At 37.8% G+C, this 23,005-nt stretch overlaps 1 long non-coding RNA gene across 2 annotated transcripts in view; it reads left to right on the plus strand.

Annotated features, from left to right (window-relative positions):
* The window catches only part of LOC139700839 (uncharacterized), a 396,632-nt gene that overhangs the window by 199,395 nt on the left and 174,232 nt on the right, over nucleotides 1-23,005 (plus strand). For both annotated transcript variants that reach the window (XR_011703894.1, XR_011703895.1), the window contains one exon: nucleotides 22,788-22,883. This is a non-coding gene — a long non-coding RNA (uncharacterized lncRNA). The remainder of the gene's footprint in view (nucleotides 1-22,787; nucleotides 22,884-23,005) is intronic.

The raw sequence follows: 23,005 nt of genomic DNA on the forward strand, positions 1-23,005 counted from the left end.
GACCAACACGGTCAAAGTAGTAGGGACGTAAGGAGAAGAATTGCGCTAGGCAAAGAGGCTTTCACGAGGAGGAGGGAGTTGATGACGGGGACTTTGAGTAAGGATGTTAAGAAAAGACTCGTAAAAACTTTGATATGGAGCGTAGCTATGTACGGCGCGGAAACGTGGTCATTGAAGCAGGAGGATAGACGTAGACTGGAGGCTTTTGAAATGTGGGTGTGGAGAAGAATGGAGAAGGTGAAATGGACAGAGAAGAAAGCAAATGAGGAAGTACTTGGTATGGTGGGCGAAGAGAGGGGTTTGTTGGGAGCAATCCTATGGAGGCAGGAAAAGTGGATGAAGGGGGTGTTGACCGGCAGTGGGATGTTGAAGACTGTGATAGAGGGTAGAATGTTGGGCAAAAGAGGAAAGGGAAGGAACAGGATAGGGATGTTGGACGGGATGAAGGGCGGAAGAAAGTACTCAGAGATGAAGATTGACCTGGTGTAGAGTAGAATTTAGGGTTGTGTTTTGTTAGTAGTCACAAAATATTTGTTTGGTAGTTGTGTCCATCGAAAAACCTACCTTAACCGGTAGATTACCTTAAAAAAAATATATATATATAGTTCGTTCAATAAGTGTCTGGACCGGTTAGCTGTAGCCTCAAAGGAGCGGTGGATGTGGATGGGGGTCCGAGCGTTCGGCTCGGCAGAGGGGTCCCCCGTTACTCAGGTGCACTTTAGTTCAGTCGCCTCCAGGTAAGCATTGAGACAGTAGGTGGATTTTTTTGACGTGTGATTGTTTGTGCTGTCATCCCGTTAGCATGGAATGCACCGTCGAGCAACGCTACCCTGTGAAGTTTTGCGTTAAACTGAGGAAATCCCCGTTGAAGACCCTTGAATCATTAAACAAACTTATGGGGATGATGCCTTAAGCCACACAAGAGTTTTTGAGTGGTACAAAATGTTTTAGGAAGGCCGGGAGCTCGTCGAAGACGAGCAGCGCGTCGGACGCCGCACGACCGCTTGAACCGATGCTCAGGTGGCCAGAGTGAAAAAAGTTTTGGACTCTGACATGCGTTTAACCATCGCCCTTATCAGTGAGGAGACCGGCCTTTAAGTCGGAATCGTCCATACTATTGTAATAGAGGATCTTGCGATGAGGAAAGTGTGCGTGAAGCTGGTGCCGAAAGTCTTGAGCGAGAAACAAAAACTGTCGTGGGTGGAAATTTCGCAAGAAATTCTGGACTGCTTCCGGGAAGATGAAAATTTTCTCGACAGCGTTTTTGCCTCATAGGATAGTTCAAAAGGAGCTCAATGGATATCGGCTCTTCTCCATTGAGGCGGTTCAAGCGATAACGACAAAGGCTTTCAACAGTATTCCAGGAACCGACTTCCAGCAGGCTTTTGATGAGTGACAGACGCGCCGAACTAAGTGTATCGATGCAGGAGGTATGCATTTTGAAGATCATTAAGTAATTTTAATGATAACTGCAATAAATTGTGAATTTTGGAAACAGTCCCGATACTTTTTGTACGGACTTTTTATCAAATATAGACAGGCTGTAAGTTTTGAAAATTTGCAATCATGGAAAATAGGAAAATTGCATTTTTGTGCAATGAAGCAACCAAATTTTGAAATCTTGTATGATAGGACGAACGAAGGGTTAATATGATGAAGAAGGTTAGAAGACCGTCATGTAAGCTGAGTGAAGGACCATGTGAAGGACGAGAAAAAATATGTTGATTTACCGTTGATGTATCCTGAGAATTCAATAGCCTTCCTTATATGTCAGATGTAAGCGAATGGGAATTATTTACGGCATGGAAGGAAAGAGAGAGAGATGGAGAATCGAATAAAATGTGGAACCGTGTTTAGAAAAGATGTGCTTTAGAAGTTTACACTTATGACATTTACCAGATATTGTCCAAAAATTATCATAGAAAATAGATATTTTATAGTAATAATAAATAACTCAGTGTGTTGCAAAATATAATATTTTGGGTTGTTTTTTTGTGAACCATGCATTTGAAATCAAAAGATCTTTTTTATATTATTAATTTTCTATGTAGGTCTTAGCAAAATAGCTTTAATTTTTAGGTCGGCTCTCGTCAGCGCAAATAGTTTTTAGAGTTGATATTTTTAATTTATTGGGGCCAACGCTGTGAGGATTATGTAATCATCTCAATTAGCGACACCAATTCCCTTGTATTTTGATTTTATTTTTCACACATAAATTCATAGGAGTTTGATTTATTTTGATTTGTTTATTTGTTTGATTTATATGTGTCCATGAGTTGTGATATATTATACGCTATCAGTGATGTTAGTTACACTTTTCTGAGCCTGGCGTATCAACAATCATTAGAGGGAAAATGAGTGAATTATTGCTGTATTTTTTCTTCCCATTTCCTTATGGAAATAAACTCTAATCCTCCCAAAAAATGGCATACAAATAGCTTTAGAGTGTTGATCTTGGAGGTGTTCTTAATCGTTATAATTGAGTTTCCCAATCTTCAAAATATAATTGGGCATTGCTTCATGAAATCCTTTTAGTCTAAAGGAAAAAGAAGATTTGAGATTAATGAGATACTGGTTAGGAGAAGAATGATTAAAGTAAGTTGAAGAGCTAGGAATACAAACAATTAAGTGGGAAAGGGAGAGGATAGTAAGTGCCTATTATAGTAAATCTGAAGAAGGTAGAGAATATTGCTGCAAGTCATATTGAAAAGTTGGGAAATACTACAGATCATGATAATACAAGGTGAAATTTTGGATAGGTCTGGCAAATAAATTAGGCCTTTTAAGCAAACTTTTAGGCAGTTGAGAACCGCGGAGAAATGAAGAAGGAAATACGGGGGGGGGGAACGAAAGGGAAAGTGTTGGTAATACGCAGCAGATAATGGTAGTCAGTGGCCTTAAAACTGACCGTAAGTAGACGTAATATCTTGAATAGATATTTATGAAATAAGTGCGTATTAATTGCATTAAATGAAAGCTAATTAATTCAGTTCTCTACTGTTGAACTAGAAAGTGCGATTGTTTAGGGACACGAAGATAATCATATCTATTTAAGTCGTACTGTTTCAGTCCAGTCGAGCGGAAATCGAGGAATCCGGGTTCGAATCCCGATCGAGGCGGATGATTTTACAGTCTGAAATTGTTGCATTGAAATGCATATCAGTGGAACACTCCAAAAAAGTTACTGTTGCGGCATATCCGCAGTTTCTTGGAATTCGTAGTTTCTTTTTAGAATTTGCCATTTTATTATGTTTTAGACTTAAAGGATGGAATTATCGCAATAAAAAGTGAAAGAATTTTAAATTCAATTTTGCTTTGTTTACTTAATTCCAGGGCCTTTTACTTCTCCGTGGTTAGGCACTCTTTGTCAAGATTGGAGAAAAAAGGGCAAAGGATTGCATCCACCTGGTTACTAGGCATTCCGGTTTTTCACTCCCTTTGAGATAAAAGGATTGGCTGGGGGGAAGCTTACGTCGGTTTTAGCTGTATGCCTCATAAGATTCCAGAGGGCTACAGTCTAACGCCCACTTGACGGGAGGAATTTGGAATGCTATTGACGGATGGTCTGTGGTTGTTCGGCTATTCAGCTATCCAAATTATCGATTCAAATCCAGCCAGGCAAACGCTCTGATACAGCCACGCATTGGAAAAACATACTCCGATATATATTGATTGCTTCAAATATATTTATAACGTGAAATCAGTTGAGTGGAATATATATGTGTATATATATACATGCATATATATATATATACACATATATATATATATATATATATATATATATATATATATACATATATATATACATATATATATACATATATATATATATATATATATATATATATATATATATATATATATATATATATATATATATATATATATATATATATACATATATATATACATATATATATACATATATACATATATATATATATATATATATATATATATATATATATGTATATATATGTATGTATGTATATATAAGTATGTATGTATAGACAGGTATTTTTCCATTCGGCAGAATGTCTGTCTGCGGCGACAGAATGATCACTGAAATCTGAAATATTGACACGTGGGTCTGGAATTACGGTGTCGTTGTGGTAAAAATAAATATTGCCCACCGCTAAAATTGAACCAATGATCCATAGGTGCTCTACCGGGATGGGAAAATCTTGTATGGCTCTTGGAAATTTTCTACATACAAGTATACGTAAGACCCTCATGAGAAAAATTCGCGGAGCATGAAGCAACTTATGACGAAAAGTCTTGTCTCTAGACTTGAAGGATTTGAGGTTGCTAAGGAACTAACTAAATATCACATCCTAGTAAATATACAATCACGTTAAGTGGTAGGTTTCTTATTTTATCTGTACCTTGAATAAACGATCATTTTACCCACTAACGGGCGAATTTTAGATTTTGACTGCTAGTTTACCTGGACTGCCTCCTTTTCCCAAAAATGTTAGGTGAAAAAAATATATTTCTTAAAAATTATTTTGAGTAGAAGTGGGTTTTAGCTGAGTATGATTGTAATATTGCTTTAAATATGATGAAATTTCGTAGTTTTTCACGTAGATCAGCTAATTTTATGGTTAAAAGGGAGGATTAAGGACCGTGCTTAAGAAAAAAACTCATAAAAAAAGAGTTGGTGGTGTAAAATTACTTTATCGGGAGAAGAGGAAAAAGGGAGATTGTGGGGTAATTCAAGTATTAATAGAAGAAGGAATGCTTGTTGAAGTGAAAATGGGTTGGGATATTAATTTTTGGGGTGGTGTAAAGCGCAAAAAATTCATAAGAAACTGAGAAATGCAACAGTGCGCATTGTTAAAGAACTGCGTGGTTTCCGCAGACTTGTCACGAAATTCCTAATGTATGCTAGCACTAGTCATCGGAAATCGGCCAGGAAATAATTCGGCGCGATGGACTGACCATATTAATAACACGCTACAATGAATTTTTAAGCCTTCATACCTTCCATTTAACCCTAGGTTTTCGCGCGGGAGCGAAATATTAATCGCCCTGGGAGCATACCGTGGGATATTCCCCCAAACCCAACCCCGTACTGACCGACTATCCCCTCTACCCGGGAAGCAAAAAAAAAACTCTACTTCTCCCACCCCTCCTGGCCGACCCCCAGTCTTTTTTTTTATCCCCCTCATCCCTCTCTCTCTCCCACTCCCTCTCTCTATTTCTCTCTCTCCACCACCTGCGTTCCTTCCTGCCGCCGTGTATCTTGAAGGATTGAAGACCGAAATATTCAATCCGTAACCCTTCCCTACATCCTGGATAGCTTCGAATCTTTATCGTCGTCCTCAATTACATTTTTCCCCGGGGCTGTATCCCCGGCTAGGCTTAAGGTAGCATTCCAATCGCCACGCTCCAGTAATCCCCGTGCGGTAGCGGTAGTTCGGCCCGTGTTATTCCGAGGTCGTTCCCAAGCCCTTTCACTTCCACCGCACGTGCGCTCGCGACCTTCGTTTCAATTCGCATTGATACTAAGTCGCCCCATTATCAACACCCCGTTCTTCATCAGCATATACATGCCCTCAGATTTTTTTTTAATAATCTTTCAATTCTCTTCATGTTTTATCATTGCTCGTGAACACTGTAGGGATTCGTGAAATCTTGAAATTTTATTAATTAGGCCTTTGATTTGTAGGTATTAAAGCGTAGATCTCCGTGTATTTAAAAAAAAGATAACTCAGAGGTGGAAGTTTGGCGAAAAAAATGACGAAGTCGATATTAGCAAAGAATATAGTTCCGTAAAGGCCACAGTTCAAATGAGTCTTTTTACTTCGAAATGGTTTGTATTTAATAGTCCGAAGATGAATTTAAATCTTTTTAAATTAAATGAATTCTTTCAACAAGAATAATTTGTTTTATTACTTATTAAGAGCTGGATATGGGAATATAAGTTAATGGAGAGTTCATGAAGTCATACACAGAATTACAATCATTTCTGAGCTTTTTAGAATATCAATGTATTGCTCATGGAATGAAAATCAATTTAAATAAAAATACAATATGCTTTGTTCTAATTTTAGGAAGGCTAATGTTAAAAGGAAAACTCTAGGATGAAAACTAGGCCATATAGAGTTCAGTTATGTAGGAAGTATTTGAACAAAGATTCTAATAAGATGAATAAGTGAAAACTATGTTATATTTAACATTAGACGTGGAAATGGAACGACATAAAAAAACTACATGACAGTGATGCAATTATTGTATTTACAATAATTGCCCTCCTCAAGAGATATAAAAATGTAGATTACTAGAGGATTTCGGATGGGAATCACTAACGTAGCAAACTTTAATTATAGATTTAATCTCTTGCAGCGATTAAACCTGATTTCTTCAACAATAATTCTGAAAATGGGTTTTTATACCCTAAAAATGCTACGGTAGGAGATATCACATGTAGAACCGATGGATATAAGATGCCAATTTTCTCACAGACGTGAATGGGTAGAATAAATCTATCTGACTGCACTAGTGAGTAAAGGTTATTATTATTTTTTCATTCTCAGTAACATGGGAGACTCAATATTATTATACTAACTTTAATTTGTTTTTGTTTATATGGAACTCCTACTCTCTTACCAGAAGAGAAGTATGTCGAACTTAGTTACCGTGATTCATGTACCCATAGTTTTCTTTATCTACATTACCTGAATTATTGTACCTTGATATTGTAGCTAAAAAATAAGAAAGTTCAATTTTTGGTGTTGAATTCCTGGCGTTTAATCAGCCCCTGTCATGCACTTCAGCAGTGGCTTGAAAGGTACAATGTAGATGTAGGTTTATTATTGGTGTAGTGTTGCTTTATTATTACTCATAGTAGATATAATAATCCTAAATGACTTTTCTATTCACCAGAACTCATCAAACGCGCGTTGAAGAGTTATGGTAAGGGATTAGAAGTCACCGAGTGTTTCTCGTTTCTTTTTTATCCCTACCTCTCAATTGTGAATGTCGTTTATCTCCTTCGCAATATCTTGCCTTTTTATTTTTAGAGGACTTCTGTAATGGATAAATTTACCCCAGGACCATTAAGCACTGTTATGTCGGAAGGAATATTTCTCTCTTCATATATGAAAGCTCTGGGTAGGGGACCTATGAATACATGCCTATTTTTTGAAATATGGTGATATTTAGTTCCATTGTCCACGACTATAAAGATTTAAATTCGTAGTACCTTTATACTCGTCAGTTTACGATTAGTTAAAATAAAGAGCGGTGTTTTTTACGAAACATATAAACCTAAATTACTAGCAAGATATTTTATCAACAATACACATCTAGTGTGAATTCAAGAAGATAATATTGACAGAATGAGGAATATTTACATCTAAAAAATATCCCGCAAACCGCCGCAAGGCGAGTGGTAGGGGGGTATTTAGCTTACTCATTCACTTGATAATACGTTGCCTCAAATTAAGAACACTTGGGCAATTACAAGCGTTCAATTAAACATACACGATTACTTTATTATTGACCGTAATTAATCTTGGAAGCATAATTTTTCCAAATTGTATAACGAAAACAATAATGAGCAAATGAAGTTAGTTGTGCTATTTTTTGCCGAAAAAATTTCCTTCTCTTTTGATAAATTCTTTTAAACACTGCATCACGACTTATTTACAAAAATGCCTCCATCTGACGCTATTTGCCTGAATCGGGCAGGTTTCGGATGTTCCCTGGATTAAAGAGACGGTCGTCTGCCCGAGAAAGGGAGGAGAAGATTTTTATTTGGGTAGAATTCCCGATTGAAAGGGTTTAGACTGATACTTCGGGGCGTTTTTTCGTGAGACTGAGATAGGAAAATAATATTGTGCAATTCAGTCCGTTCAACGTGGAGATAGGTCGTATTTATATACATAGGTACTCTTTACGCAAATTTTCTTATGTTTCTTAACGCAGTAATATCTAAGCAGAAATACTTAGTGAAGTTCAAGTATGTTGAAAGCTTTCGTAGTTAAATCTTAAATTTGCAAAAAGAAATTAATTTTCATTTTGAAAGGATAACACTCAAGCTTTATCTTTTGAATCATAGTTAATGAAAATCGGTCATGGTTTCGAAACACGCTGTTATTCTCATGTTTAAACAACAAATTGTAAATAACAGGATTTTAGACAACAAACGAAGGGAAAAAAAGGCGTTAAAGGGGCAAGACGGTGAAAGGAGGAATTTTGGAGAGATATACTGCCTTTTGGAGATTACATAACGGGTTTTCAAAAACATATTGACTGATATATTGAGACAATGGGTGTTAAACACACAATTACGAGGAAACCAGGGCGTAATGACTAACTCGCCCTCTCAGAAATTGAGTGTGGGCACGTACCCATGTGTATACGTGTGTACGTGCCCATTGGAGAGAGGTGAATAGGAAATTTATCGTCACATCATCATTATACGAGAGTAGTCTTTAACATTTCCGACATAATAAATAAACGAGGCATTTTTTCTTCAAATTTTCTTTTTCAACATAGTCTCCTTTTCAGCCAATCCAGTCGCATTGTCATAACATACTATCCACTGCTATTTTTATTATAGGGAGCTTATCGTAGAAGGTAAACTTTGAATGGGCAAAAACAAATCATAGCTGCAGCTTCTTCTAACAAAACAAAACCTGACTTGCAACATCATTTTACGTTTCTTCACTTTTGCATACATTCTCCCTCCCTTCATTCTATCCAACGAAGCTATTTCCTTTCTCCTACCTCGCTTACCTGACGTTCTCCCCTGCATAAAAGTCCTCTGCATTCCTTTCTCCATGAAAACATTTATGCTCTGCATTCACCTTCTGGGCCTCTTTTAGTTTTGCCCCAACCATCATCTCTCCTCCACTTTGATTGAGGATCCATTCACAATTTTCAACTGTTACAACCTTTTTTGGTGGCACACTCTCCTATTTTAAAAATTCCATTCAAATTCCAAGTTCTGTGTATTTAAGGTTAACTTTATAACCGGAGCATGAAGCAGAAATTGCAATCAGGATTTTTTCTTGGAACATGAACACTATCAACTTTCACAGAGTGACACCTTTAGCCAACATTGAAATTACCTATGTATTTTTTTCCGAGAGAAATTTTACGGTTCGCAATTGGAGACGTACCAGTCTAGTGGGTAGTGTTTTTATGTTGACCAGGGAGCATCGCATTATAACCCAAGTGATACCTTGAACCTCGCCTGAAATCCGAGTGCTTTTCGATGAAATTCTGGGTTCCTGAGCTTCGTGGGAAACCGCAGGTGGCATTTGGAAAGGAAATGAATGCGGGAAATTCACACTTACTCAGACACTGGAGGGTAGACTTCCGCTGACCTGAATCGGTCAACCTTCTGGTGATTACTACGGTGGTTATGGTGGTATTCAACCGTTCAGCATGTGGTTAGTTGCAAATGGCAGAAAAAAGAAATATAGGCATTTTGAAAACGGAGAGTTTAAAAAAAATAAATGACATTTTCGGTATTTTACACTTTAAAAATGGACAAGGGATACAAACGGACTTGGTAAACTGCGCGGAACATTGATAAGTCAAATCAAAAAGGTTTATTTACACGTAGATTGGTACTCAACTTGTTCATTCCGTTCATCGTTAAGTTTTGAAACATACGTACTCATTTTTTTTAGAAAAGTCCTAACAGAAAACGTTAACAGTCAATCTTTCTGAAGAAATGAGACCCTTATATAAGCATGATTTTAGATTACTGCCTGTACGAGGTACAAGAAAAGAGAACAAGAAAATTTCAATGGTTTTTCTTTAAGCCTTATTTAAACAAATGTAACATTGACTTACTTCAATAATGATTCATTTTGCCAGGGATAGAACAAGGTTTTATAATAATGCATAGATTAACACGGAAGTAGTTTATTTGAAATCATATTTAGTGGGCTTTCAACATTATACGTAATTTTTTGGTAGCCAATTGATTTATTTAGATTTAAATGGACAAAAACTAGGCAACCCAATATTTCTTAACCTTTACTGATAAGAAATACGCTGACAGCCCACACTATATTAAGCTGTTCTTAAATTCCACATAAAAATGCACACATAACATAGTCAATAATACATTAACTTAAAATTGACTTAGTTTGAAATTTTTACTCCCCCTATTTTTACCGCATTGCAATCATCCTAATGTAACAATCGAAAAATTGATTTGTTTGTTTGGGAAAATATTGCATAAAGAAAGGGCTTCTAACGTTTTGAATGAGTGTGGTAGAAATTCTAAAAGTAACAAATGATATTTCTAATTTGAAAATATTTTTAAAAATATTTTTATGATCGAAAAAAACACCGGATCTTTCCACTTGCCGGGCGGATGCTCTTAACCACTTGAGCTATCGAGGAAACGTAATTGACCCTGAGATCCGTGGGTTTAATATGTCGCCAAGCGCCCCGACTCTTTAGCCAAGAGATGGCGTCAGGGGGCTGTTTAACCCACCAAAGGAGGAATACCCACGACACAAGAGGAATGGACAGTGGGTTGGTTAGAATTCATACAACATCATACAGGAAAGGAACAGTGCGTTTCGTGGCACGCATAGCCAGAAGAAAGAGATGAGCCTTGTTGGCCAAATACACATTCAAACACAAGGTTAAGAGCATCCGCCCGGCAAGTGGAAAGATCCGGTGTTCGAGTCCCGGTCAAGTAAATTTTTTTACTCTTGTGATCCGTTCGATTCCGCCTTCCCCACCTTTATTGTGTTCGTCCTTTATATGTGTTTCTATCCTTTTTCCTTATATCTGTTTCTACGGTATATAAATGAGTATTTATTCGCCGTTTGACGGGATTTTGTCGGAAACTTTTCAGACCACCCTTACATATATAGCTGCATTGAGAAAATATATATGTGTGTTTTTGCACACATTTCAATTTATTCCTTGCGTTTCGATGGTAACCGTCGGCAAAATGCGAAGGGTGTTGATAACCTCAGTTCCTTTCTGTTACTCTTTAAAATCCAATAAGTACGCCACTGCGCGCGAACGTTGATGGAAACGAAGTCCTTATTCGATTTGAAGCGATTCAACCCCCAGTTCCACCCCACTCCTCATAACCTATCTCTTGCCTCGTCGTTTCCATCCTCGCATGTCGTCCGCCCGTCCCGAAATCTCTCTCCTCGTCCCGACCGCTTGAGTGAATGTCTCATTTCTACACTCCCCGGCAAACATCCCCCACATCCCCACCAACAGATTCAAGCTTCATTACCCCCCCATCTTCGTCGCCTTATAAAGTTTAGCGCTGGCGCCGACACCACCGCCGTCGCTCGGACCCTCAGAGCGTAGGTGCGTGAACCCTATTCCCTTCCGTCGCCTCCCGGGCTGCCTCGACCGCATCCCCTTACTCTCTTTTTTGTTTTAAATCCCTCCCAGTCGACGTTAAAGAGTTCGTGTTTCTCATGCGTGCACGTCAGGGGAAACTGTCTCCTTTTCCATCCTCATTATTGTGTATTCCTACATGGCGGTTTACTTTTTCCGCTTAGAATATATGAGAAAACATTTATTATTAATAATTATTTTATGCTCGTGGGATTTATTGAAAAATTGCTCTTTAATCTGATTACGTTGATGTCATTCCTAGCGGTTGTCTTTCTTCAGTAACTCGATCGATATACCCTCGATTAGGGTTCAACGGAAGGAAAGAAGTTTGTATGTGTACTCTTTTTCTCCTAACATTTATGCGATCTTTTAAATTGAAATTTTTAATTACTCTTAGGATGTTGTATGGAATTTTATTTGCAATTGATAACTTTGGCTATTTATTCATTATTTTTGTCCTTAATATAATCACCCTCACGAACATTACATTTAAGTGTAATGAGTGGATTTTTAATTATCTATATTTTATTGCTTTTGATCGTGTAGCTCTTCTTACGGACAGACAAAGTCCTATATTTAATATTCAGGTTTCTTTTGATGTTGCTTGTTTCACTTCAACCAGCACTTAAAGAATGAAAATATTTGTTGTCACCCAAATGTTTTTGTGCAAAATGGACTCTTGACTATTAGGACTCGTATCACTGCTAAAAGAACCATTATATATTTTGAATCACGTTTTAAGATTTTCCTTTTATTATTCAATAATGAAATTTCATAATTATTATTTGGTAATCTGTAGGTTTTATCTTGCAAAGGAGCATAAATGGAGCGTGATTTTAAATAGAAAAATGTTCAGTTGAATTAAAGTAATGAAAACATGATTGACTTAAATCCATAAAAGAATCTCAGTGTAGATCTTTGCTTTGGTTTGGTTTTAAATACAATGTTTTTATATACAGGTAGACTTTTGGGCCTCCAATACCTAATTTTTTTGATAAAAACCTTTTTTGCGGTACGGAGTTTATTTTTTTGCTCGTTCTTCGCAAGCGACGGATAATTCGCTGTTTGTCGTTCGTTTGCTTCGTTTTCGACTGGAAAGATCGTTATCCAAATTGGAAGGAATCTGTAGGGAGGAGAGGAATTGTACGTGACGATCAAACAACCTAGTAGTTTGTTAGGATATCCTTTCACCCTTGGTTCTTAATCCACCGCTAGCAGAACAAAAACATTGAAATTTAAAGACTTTCTAGTCACTTGAAAGGAGGTCTAACGAGTATTACGTAATATTATTCGAGCTTTTTCTTAAACATTTCCCCATTGCCATCGTCAAAATAATGATTTCTTACTCCATGCATAAAAACATGTTCGCTTAAAATAATTTAATCCAATAACCTTTTTATAAATACGAAAAAATCCATTTAATCCAGACATTGTAGGAAACATTGAAATTAAATTCAAAAGTTTGGAGTTAGATGAAAATTTAAAAGGTGTAGTCACATTTATAATGGACATAATGACTTAACGAAATTTCGTAGAATGTAGTAAACATTGAGTATTTCATTTTGATTTACTTTAGTCTCTTTATGTTATTTGTGGCTTGTTCATGCTGCCTCACAATAGGTTGTTCGCGTCATACAGAATTCGTCCGGAAAATAAGTGTACTGAGCTCAGGAAAAAAAATTTATTACACTTTTACATATCTTAAGCTAATATTCCTCAAAATAGGGCCCTTGTGAGTCGATACACTTGTTCCAGCGGCGTTCTCATTCCTGGAACGCTCCCGCGAAGGCATCATTGGGAACCTCTCGAAGACTCGTCGTCGACCTCTTCTCTGCCCTCCACGAACATCTTGTGCCACCGAAAGATCATGTTTCTGGACATAACTGACTCCCCGTAAGCCTGGTTAATCATACCGACAGTTTCGGTAGACGATTTCCCAAGCTTTAGTGGTGCTGGGCGCGCCTGGAGCGGCGGGAAAAAATCAGAAGTCAGTACACTTATTTTCCGGACGAACCCTGTAAGTTAATAAATGGTCGTTTAATGAAACTTGGTATTAAAATAGAATAAATAGGCATAGTTAGCTATTCCTAAAAGCCTGTACCTCGTCGAGAAATTGAATGAATTAAATTAGGGAGAAATGGCTTTGCTCATCATTCAAAAGGGTATGGAAAAAACGTTTGCTTCGATGCGATCGTGAGTAAGAAGCAAAGGAAAATGTTAGGGTACTTACCAGATTAACGCCGTTGTTTTTGCCGCGTTACGATGAAAGGTGTGCCTGCGAGATCAGATGTTTTGCGCCGTTGATGCGCAGTATCACTTTTTACAATCGTGACTAAGTTTCCACACCCATGGCATTAGGAGGATATTAGCCATAATTTTGGCTTTTGGTATTACCATGAAATTTTTTATATTGGGAGTAAAATGAAATATAAATCGAAATAGAGGACAAATGTTAGGAAAATAATTTTTACCTCCTGTATTTGCACTAATATTCGAATAATATTTTACGTATGAAATCTCCTGATATGATATTTTGTGGCGAAAAACCATGTACTTTTTGTAAATTTTTCTAGAAAGATCAGATTTGTTCATAAATATTCCCCGCAAAAACCTGTATTGGTAACAAAGGCTACAGAATGAGATGGAATGGTTTGGAATTTTTTAAGGTTTCTTTTTTATTGACAGTGGGTTTGGTAAAAAATCTTTTTTATTCATCTCAATATCATAGTTTTAGTTAGTGGTAAAAAGTTGGCCAATAATTGAATATTTCTGAAATAAACTTATCTATAGTAACATCTTTTCACATTTAGATACGCAAAAATGTTTTCATGTATAACGTTTCAAGTTTTATTTAGTAAATGGCTAATATTTTGCAGCGGTAAATGACGATTCATAAATTTTTTTCAATGCGGTTATTAGTTTCTTTAGCTCACTTCTGTTTTCTTATCATTTTAAAGTCTATTTGTCTTCGACTCTAATTCAGATTACATCTTTCATTTTACTTTTGACGCATATCATACCTATTTATCTATCTCTTAATTTCTTTCAGTCGTTATTGTCTAGGAAACAATGCTTATTCGAATTATCCTCATCATTTTGCCTTTATATTTTTGTGTTTTCAACGAGTTTATATTAGGTACCTCCTCTTTTTACAGTTTCTTGTCTTTCTATTTTACCTTCCAGTTAATTTTCATTGTTCTCTATCTCCTTTTCTCTGCCGTTTTTATTTATCATGACTTACTTCTATATAAAGCATCCTTTGTATACGTTTAATTGCTTCCTTTTTAAGGCCCTTTCAGCTACATTTTTCACTGTTGCAATGCTTTATGCGTGGTATCTTTCATTCATTATTACTTCCTTGGCTCTCATATCATTTATCCTCTTACTTTCTTCGGTAAAATATTTTTTCTACTTCCCCAGTTTTTGCCGTCTCCCCATCACGATGTCTTCATGATAACATAATATTTTCTTTTAGTATTAGGATCATTAGCCTGTTACTCCTTATCTTTCATTTTGTTTATTGTCCAGGTCAAAATTCTAATACGATCTTTTATCTCTGCTAAAATTTGAATCTTATCATCCTATATAATAACTTGATTTTCCATGCACATAAATGAAGTTAAAGTGCTCTTTTCATAGCTTAATTTAATATTTGTAAACTTTTCTTATTTAGGTTCTTAAGTGTTTGTGGATTTATTCCAAAGGCAATAGCCATACATAATTAAAACCTTTATTAACAACTTAGTATAATTATATCGACGACCTTAAGTCTGTAGTCCCCACAATGGTTGGATGAACTACTAATCCGGGAAATTGTTATTCCCAACCATCAGTTGTTGGTTCTATTTCATAGATTGAAAAAATTATGAAAGGTAATCCATATTTAAGGCTGTGAGGGAATGGAAAACGTGGGGTTAGCAGACGTAGAGTAAGAAAGAGAGTATGCCTACTAGATTAAGTGGAAGTAGGCAGAGGTCACGAAGCCATGGGTAACAGAATAATGGAGAGTAAAGAAAAGGAGTGCTTGCGATTCATACGCAGAAGTTAATATTCGTCAAGGACTGTCCAAATACTACCTTTAATTGGCATAAAACCTGAAACAAATGATTAAGATTAAAGGCAGAGGCTTCGGACTTCTGACCAATTTACTTGAGTGCCAATCATATTCGCAGTGAGAGCTCGGATATAAAATACCAACAATAATACCTTCAAACAGTTTTTACGGAAAGAAAAATAAAGCTTCCTTAATCCACTTAACCTTTCTTCTCGCTTTTCAATGTATACTAGTACCATCATCAGGTACTAGGTATTGGAAATATCAGATACTATTGCATTGGAACTCAGGTTGTAAGATTGAAACCTTGATTGGAATTGGCGAAACTGCATTTTTCTCTCCGCAAAGAAGAAGTTCTACCTAGCCTATAATTACGAAACAGTTTTTACTTGTGTCAACTATTTTCATTAGTTTTCTTGGCAAATATAAAATTTAGGCTCTAACTGTGACGAATTTCTTTGAAAACATTTTGTATGGACTACTACGTTTGTGGGTTATTCGCTATTTAATACATACCTTAGACGACTTGATGATTGTAGATATAACGCCATTAGCCCGTAAGATAATAGTACCATTTGTTAGCACGGTAAAATATTCTACTATGAGCATCAAAAAGCTCGCGTTTACTTCTTGAATTAATATAATGAATTTGATGCTTTTTAATAAACACTTAACCTTAATACTACTTCACATTTTCCGTCACATCACATCTTTATAAGATTCTCAACTAAATTTGAAATGTTAACTAAATATACTTACCCCCAGTTTCCGATAAAAATTATCTAAATGATTAAAAGAGTCATTTTATGCTCCATCGCCTTCAGATAAAGGGGTCATGGTGACAGCCGTGTAAAGAAATACGACAAATGCGGTGCAAATGATGCCAGAATTTCCTTTATTTTAATAGTACTTTAAAATAAATAAAATATTTTATATTCCCTGGCAAAAGATCTCTTTCCTTTCTCCTCTCAAGTGAGCTCTTCTCGATTCTCGGACTCATTTTTATAGGTGATGAGGAAAACGAAACGGGTTGGAAAGTGTTTCAGAAACAGTCGCCAAGAATTCATAAACTGCAGACTGTCTGGCGCGGTAACAACGCCCCGACGCGGATAAAGTTTCCATTCTTTGGAACGAATTAACTGAACGTTGTGACTCTGTCTGCTCAAGGAAAATAAGAAAAGAACGCTATAAAATATTGACTGCTTAACGGGCAGAATGTTATGAATGCGCATTTATTATCTATTCGTGAAGGTTTCACCAAAGATCTTGCCTGAGAGATGTGTATAGTATACTGGGGTCCTACTATTAAGGCATATGCTAAGTATGAATATGTGTAAATGAGCAGTTTTTTGAGAAGAAAAGTTTGTTTAAGACCCCTTAGTGCGACTTGTAGTCATGTTATTCGCACCATTGCCTAATTTTTCCATTCGTACGTTTAATGCCAAAATAGAAAAGTCAATGCTACATTAGTGAGGGATTCATGTACAATTTCGCAGGAGCAGTGTAATGTGACCACTTATGAATACTCGACTCAGCTGCTGTTATCAAATGGCTTTTGCGAAATGAGTAAAACGACCTACTCATAATATAGTTTGTAGCATTTAAATTCGAACAAGCACAGGATTCCTCAATTAAAATTTCATCGCCGGGTTAGCAAAACATTCCCCAGACTTCTCCAAATCATTATACCTTGCCATAATATCGTAAAGAGTTCATCTGGGGTTCCAGAAGACTCCAACTATTTCGAAATATAACGCCCAGGGCGAATACTTTCGGTAATAGTGGCTTTTCGATTGTACTCCACATACTTCGAATCTCATTTATTAGGAACTTCGTGCCAACTAATCTTCATTACCATGCGTGAAGTATACACATTCATGATTGTTAAAGAGAATGAGAACTTACTGGACATTCAAAAACTCGATAATTTATGCTTATATGGCCATCTCAATGATGTAACTGTGATTTTCCTTCAATATACAAAAACGTTCGAGCAAGTTGTCATCAGCTCTTCAACGACAAAACGTACGATCTTAACAATCGAGGGCGTAAGTTCAAGTTTTTTGGCAACAAAAAAAATCCGAATAGCATTCATTTTTGAGTGCGAAAAATTAGTAAAAGGAATGGTGTCGAAAATCCTTTCTCGCGGTTGGTATACCGACTGTTTCATTCCAATCCCCCTCTTGAGTGTCGCCCCCCCCCTCCTTCATCATTCTCCTTTTAATGCAATGAACGGCCGTCCCCACACTTAAGTGGGCGCATAAAAGCGCCAAAAGACCCCTATTAATCTCTCCCCTTCCTCGTCGAAAGCCTATCCCCCTTTCCCCACCGTACCATGGGACTGGGGGTGAAGAATATACGTGCTCACGATAAAAAAAACCGCGCTGGTCCTCTCCCCCCTCCTCTCAAATGTGCTCTATGGCCACCCGTGGACATACCAGACAAAAAAGCAACCCCTCCTCCCCTCAAAAGACGCAGGAATGTATAAAAACGAGGGATTCTGACTTCGAGAGGGAGTGGTCGAAAATGTGGGAGGAAGTCCGGAGAAATGTGCGAAGTGGGGAGGTTTTAGGGTGCGGGAGAGAATGCAAAGTGTGCCCAAGCGGTAATGGAATGGAAAAGGTAAGTCGGCGGTCAGTTGCGCTGTTAGGCTTGCAACCGTGGCACAATGCAAGGAGCTGGTTGGGGTTAGGGGGTGAAAAGGGGTCATTCCCGTTTGTCCTGTGACTCCACCGTTCGGGCGTCCTATTCTCGCTTTCAGTAGTTCTCAAATTCATTTTGTTTCCCTTCCCATGGCGCTGAGGTAAATAATGTATATTAATGACTGGTCCTGGAATTCTTTTGTTAGTTGGTCAGTCTGCGTACGAGATGGTGGTCACGGGGGTGAGCACATAATCCCTTTGGCATGGGTGCTCCGAATTTTTTTTAAAGATACCTTACCGCCGAAACTCCGTATCTTAAACATTTTAAAACATTTATTTTCCGTTCCAATAATTATATTCTCTCGCATAATGCTAATGTTTTTATTAAAAGTAATCATTCTGTTTAGGAATTTTTATGTCGAGTTATTTAAATTTAAGATATTTGAGGTACAATTTTTCAATATAGAATTTGATCGACGATAAAATATAAAATATTTTTAAACAATAACTTCAGGCAATTTAGGAAGGGGGAGAAAAAGCATATACGTGTTGGATGGAATGAACCTCAGTATATGTGGGCCTGAACAAGGATTTATATTAGTGTCCGTGGCAAGGTTGTGTTTTTTTAGGAGTGGCAAATATATACATTGCCGTTCATTAGACATATCGATCCAAAACTTAACTGAAATGTTAGAATATATAATAGCATTCAAAAGAGTTTTCCAGAACTCAATTATTTTTGCTTATTGGACATGTGATATTTTTTTAAAGCTACTAATCCAATCCAATAAAGCTTCAAACTTTAATTTATTCTTGAAAAGGGAAAAAATTGCAATTGTAAATTTTATGCGTTCAGTTTTGTCAAAGGATTATTAATTTTTCAAAATTTCATCGTTAAATATGTTTTCCTTGGCAATGAAGGCCGCCTGAGTTTTCTACCTGACATCATCATTGCGTGTAAAAGGTTTTAATAGAGATTATTAGTATTTTTACGGGCTACTTATCTCCTGGCTAATATTTTTGTACACAACTGACCTTATTGAGGTAAAATAAATGAGCAATATGCAGTATTTATGTTTTCATGCATTATTTCCAACGGTGGGACAATTGAAGGCTTTAGATGTAACGCATATTGCTGAATCCTTTCTTCTACATCTACATCTACATCTACATAATACCCCGCAAGCCGCCGCAAGGGCATGTGGCGGGGGGTGTTAGGTCACCAACCGTAAAAAAGAAAAATACCACATGCAAAAAAAACAACACGGAAAATAACACCCACAGCAGCGCACACACTCATGCAAAAATCCCTTCATCCAATACTCATGCAAACACATATACCGCAAACAAACAAAAAACTGTACCCCAGGATGCAGCACGAAAGCCATCCTACAACACGGAAGCCAGGACACAACAAGCAAGAAAGTGAAACATCACTACCACATGAAAATGCACCACGAAACACTCTACCCCCAAAGAGTCTCTAAATGGCAGGGAATGCGACCCAACGTTGCAGGTAGCAGGAATTTGCCCCCGCGGAGAGGGACGAGGGATTGAAAGGGAGACTTAAAAACAGATGAACGGAACACGAATGAGGTCATTCGGAAAGAATGGGTTATTATAGCAAAACACATAAGGTTAGTGGAAGAGCATGTATTTAAATACAACTAATTATTTTTTAGACGCTGAGGGTGGCAAGTGGAATTTTTGCCATCTATAACCCTGCAGTTGCTATCCCGTATTGTCCGTGGGAAGAAGGAGTCCTTGAGTCGGCTAGTTCTGGCATCTATTTCCCGAATTTTATATGCATGATCCAAGCGACTAATGTATGTAGGAGTACGAATAATTTGCGAGACCTCGGTGCTGAAACATGCGGATCTAAATTTATTTAATAATTTCAATCTTGCATTGAATCGTCTCTCAGCCAATGATTCCCACCCCAAATCCATGAGCATTTCGGTGACGCTTTGCGTTTTATCGTAGGAATTTTTTACAAAACGGGCTGCCCGGCGTTGAACCTTCTCAATTTCCCGAATGAGACCTTTTTCACTCGGATCCCACACGCTGCATGCGTATTCTAAATGAGGCCTTACAAGAGCGTGGTTCTTACGTTAATTGGGTCCCTCCACTTCCTGTTTCGCTACATGTATTACCTATTTATGTAAGTGACAGTGGAAAAACCGAGTACAACTGTGTACTTATTTATATTTACTCTGAGATACGTGGTTTCTCTAAAATAAGATGTCATGTCATCCTGGCGAAATTTTTGAAGATTCCCGTATTGGATATGTGATATCAATAAATTGGATGTAAAGCTGAAATATGTTTCCAAAAGCGCTTGAATTCGATGCAAATCGATAATACCTGGCTGGAATTTAAAAAAATAAGCAATTAGAATACCGAATAAAATAAATTTATTGGAAACTGAAAGCCTTTATCCTTTCGAATTCCATTAGGTAAAAAAATAACCCTGAGCGGTATTGGAAATGCCGGGAAAGTTGAACTGAGTTCCACCAATATTTTTAAATATTTTATCTGATTTTTTTGAACATCTTGTTTCTTGAATTCTATGGTCTCGGGCTCAACTTTGTGGAGGTTCATGTTCGTTTAAATGAATATACTTTGTAACTTCCACACAATTTTTATTCGTACTACCGGTTTCAACGCAACGGCGTCATCATCAGGTACAAACATTTTTCGGGCACAGGGTTGTATATATATGCACTTTTCGGAAAGGAATGTTGGGGGAGGGTGGGTGGGGTGAATGGCTAATGGGAGGGAGAGGGGTTAGGGGGGGGGGTTAAGCCGCGTGGCTGGCAGGTAAAGGTCCGTTGGCGGGGGGGGGGAGGGAAGGTGGCATGGGGGAGGTGAAAGAGAAAGGAAGTTTTTGGGGTGAGCTGAATGAGGAGGTTGGAGGAGGGTAAAAGAGGCATGATACAGGGGTTTTTTGGCACATGTTATTTCCTGAAGGAGATTTCCAAAATTGGGGAGTGATTTTCAAATAAAATTTCGTTGACCAAATGTCCACTCTTCATGTGTCTTCTTATCTCCAGTTCTTCCCATTTGTCCATTCTTCTTCCCTTTTCCACGACGTGTAGTATTTCCGGGTTGAAGTCGCTGGAGTGGTCCTCCTCCCACAAATGTTTCGCAAAGTGCGATTGTTTTAAATTCCCCGTGCGGTGGCTGCGCTTGTGATCCCCCGCGCGTGTGAGGAAGGATCTGCCTGTCTGTCCGATGTATGTGGCACTGCAGTCATTACACTTCAATTTGTATATACCACTTTTGTTGACCCTATCCACCTTGTCCTTGGTATTATTTAGGAAGGACCCAAGATTATTGATGTTGTAGTAGGCTATCTTAAGTTTGTCCCTCGGGAGGAAATTACCTATTTTTTGGGAGATGTAGCCGTAGTAGGGGAGTTTACACCAGCGAAGGTTTTCGTCCGTAGCTTCACTCGATTTATAAAGAAGTTTTCTCGTTCTTTCGAGGCGTTTTTTATAAAGAATTTTCATGATTGATGTTTCACTATAGCCATTTTTGGATGCGATCTCCTTTATAGTTGACAATTCTTTATCGTAACTATCTTTTGAAAGGGGGATGTTAAGTAATCTGTTTATCATGAAGTGGAAAGTGGATAACTTTTGGCTTATGTGTTGGAGTGAGTGAGGTGAGTGGAGTAAACGCCTCGAAAGAACGAGAAAACTTCTTTATAAATCGAGTGAAGCTACGGACGAAAACCTTCGCTGGTGTAAACTCCCCTACTACGGCTACATCTCCCAAAAAATAGGTAATTTCCTCCCGAGGGACAAACTTAAGATAGCCTACTACAACATCAATAATCTTGGGTCCTTCCTAAATAATACCAAGGACAAGGTGGATAGGGTCAACAAAAGTGGTATATACAAATTGAAGTGTAATGACTGCAGTGCCACATACATCGGACAGACAGGCAGATCCTTCCTCACACGCGCGGGGGATCACAAGCGCAGCCACCGCACGGGGAATTTAAAACAATCGCACTTTGCGAAACATTTGTGGGAGGAGGACCACTCCAGCGACTTCAACCCGGAAATACTACACGTCGTGGAAAAGGGAAGAAGAATGGACAAATGGGAAGAACTGGAGATAAGAAGACACATGAAGAGTGGACATTTGGTCAACGAAATTTTATTTGAAAATCACTCCCCAATTTTGGAAATCTCCTTCAGGAAATAACATGTGCCAAAAAACCCCTGTATCATGCCTCTTTTACCCTCCTCCAACCTCCTCATTCAGCTCACCCCAAAAACTTCCTTTCTCTTTCACCTCCCCCATGCCACCTTCCCTCCCCCCCCCGCCAACGGACCTTTACCTGCCAGCCACGCGGCTTAACCCCCCCCCCCCTAACCCCTCTCCCTCCCATTAGCCATTCACCCCACCCACCCTCCCCCAACATTCCTTTCCGAAAAGTGCATATATATACAACCCTGTGCCCGAAAAATGTTTGTACCTGATGATGACGCCGTTGCGTTGAAACCGGTAGTACGAATAAAAATTGTGTGGAAGTTACAAAGTATATTCATTTAAACGAACCATCTTGTTTCTTCTTTTTCGCTCGTCCTTTGCGTTCGTAGTTCATCGAAGCTCTTTAACTAAAGTTTTAAATGTCTTCCTAGATCAGGCTTTTAGACTGAATACGTGCGAATTAGCATTAGACTGTAAGTTGATATTTATCTGTAATTTTAACCCGCACATTTTTTCCTTTTTAGGGGCTGTTCTGTCGAAGTCTACCAACGATTGGCTGTATTCATAACCTGGTTTAAGATTGGTAAACCTATCTTCCCATTCTGCGGTGCTTCATACACGTGAGTAGAACTTACTGTCGCCGTTTTTTTTAGAGTTTTTGTCAAATTTTCCAATCCAAATGAATTCTTGGATAAAATTTCTTGGAATAGGTCGTCAACCGTTTTATAGTAAAATTGTTTCA

Source organism: Hetaerina americana, unplaced genomic scaffold, assembly GCF_022747635.1.
Source record: "Hetaerina americana unplaced genomic scaffold, ioHetAmer1.1.p SCAF_11, whole genome shotgun sequence".
In the NCBI taxonomy this organism is placed as follows: domain Eukaryota; kingdom Metazoa; phylum Arthropoda; class Insecta; order Odonata; family Calopterygidae; genus Hetaerina; species Hetaerina americana.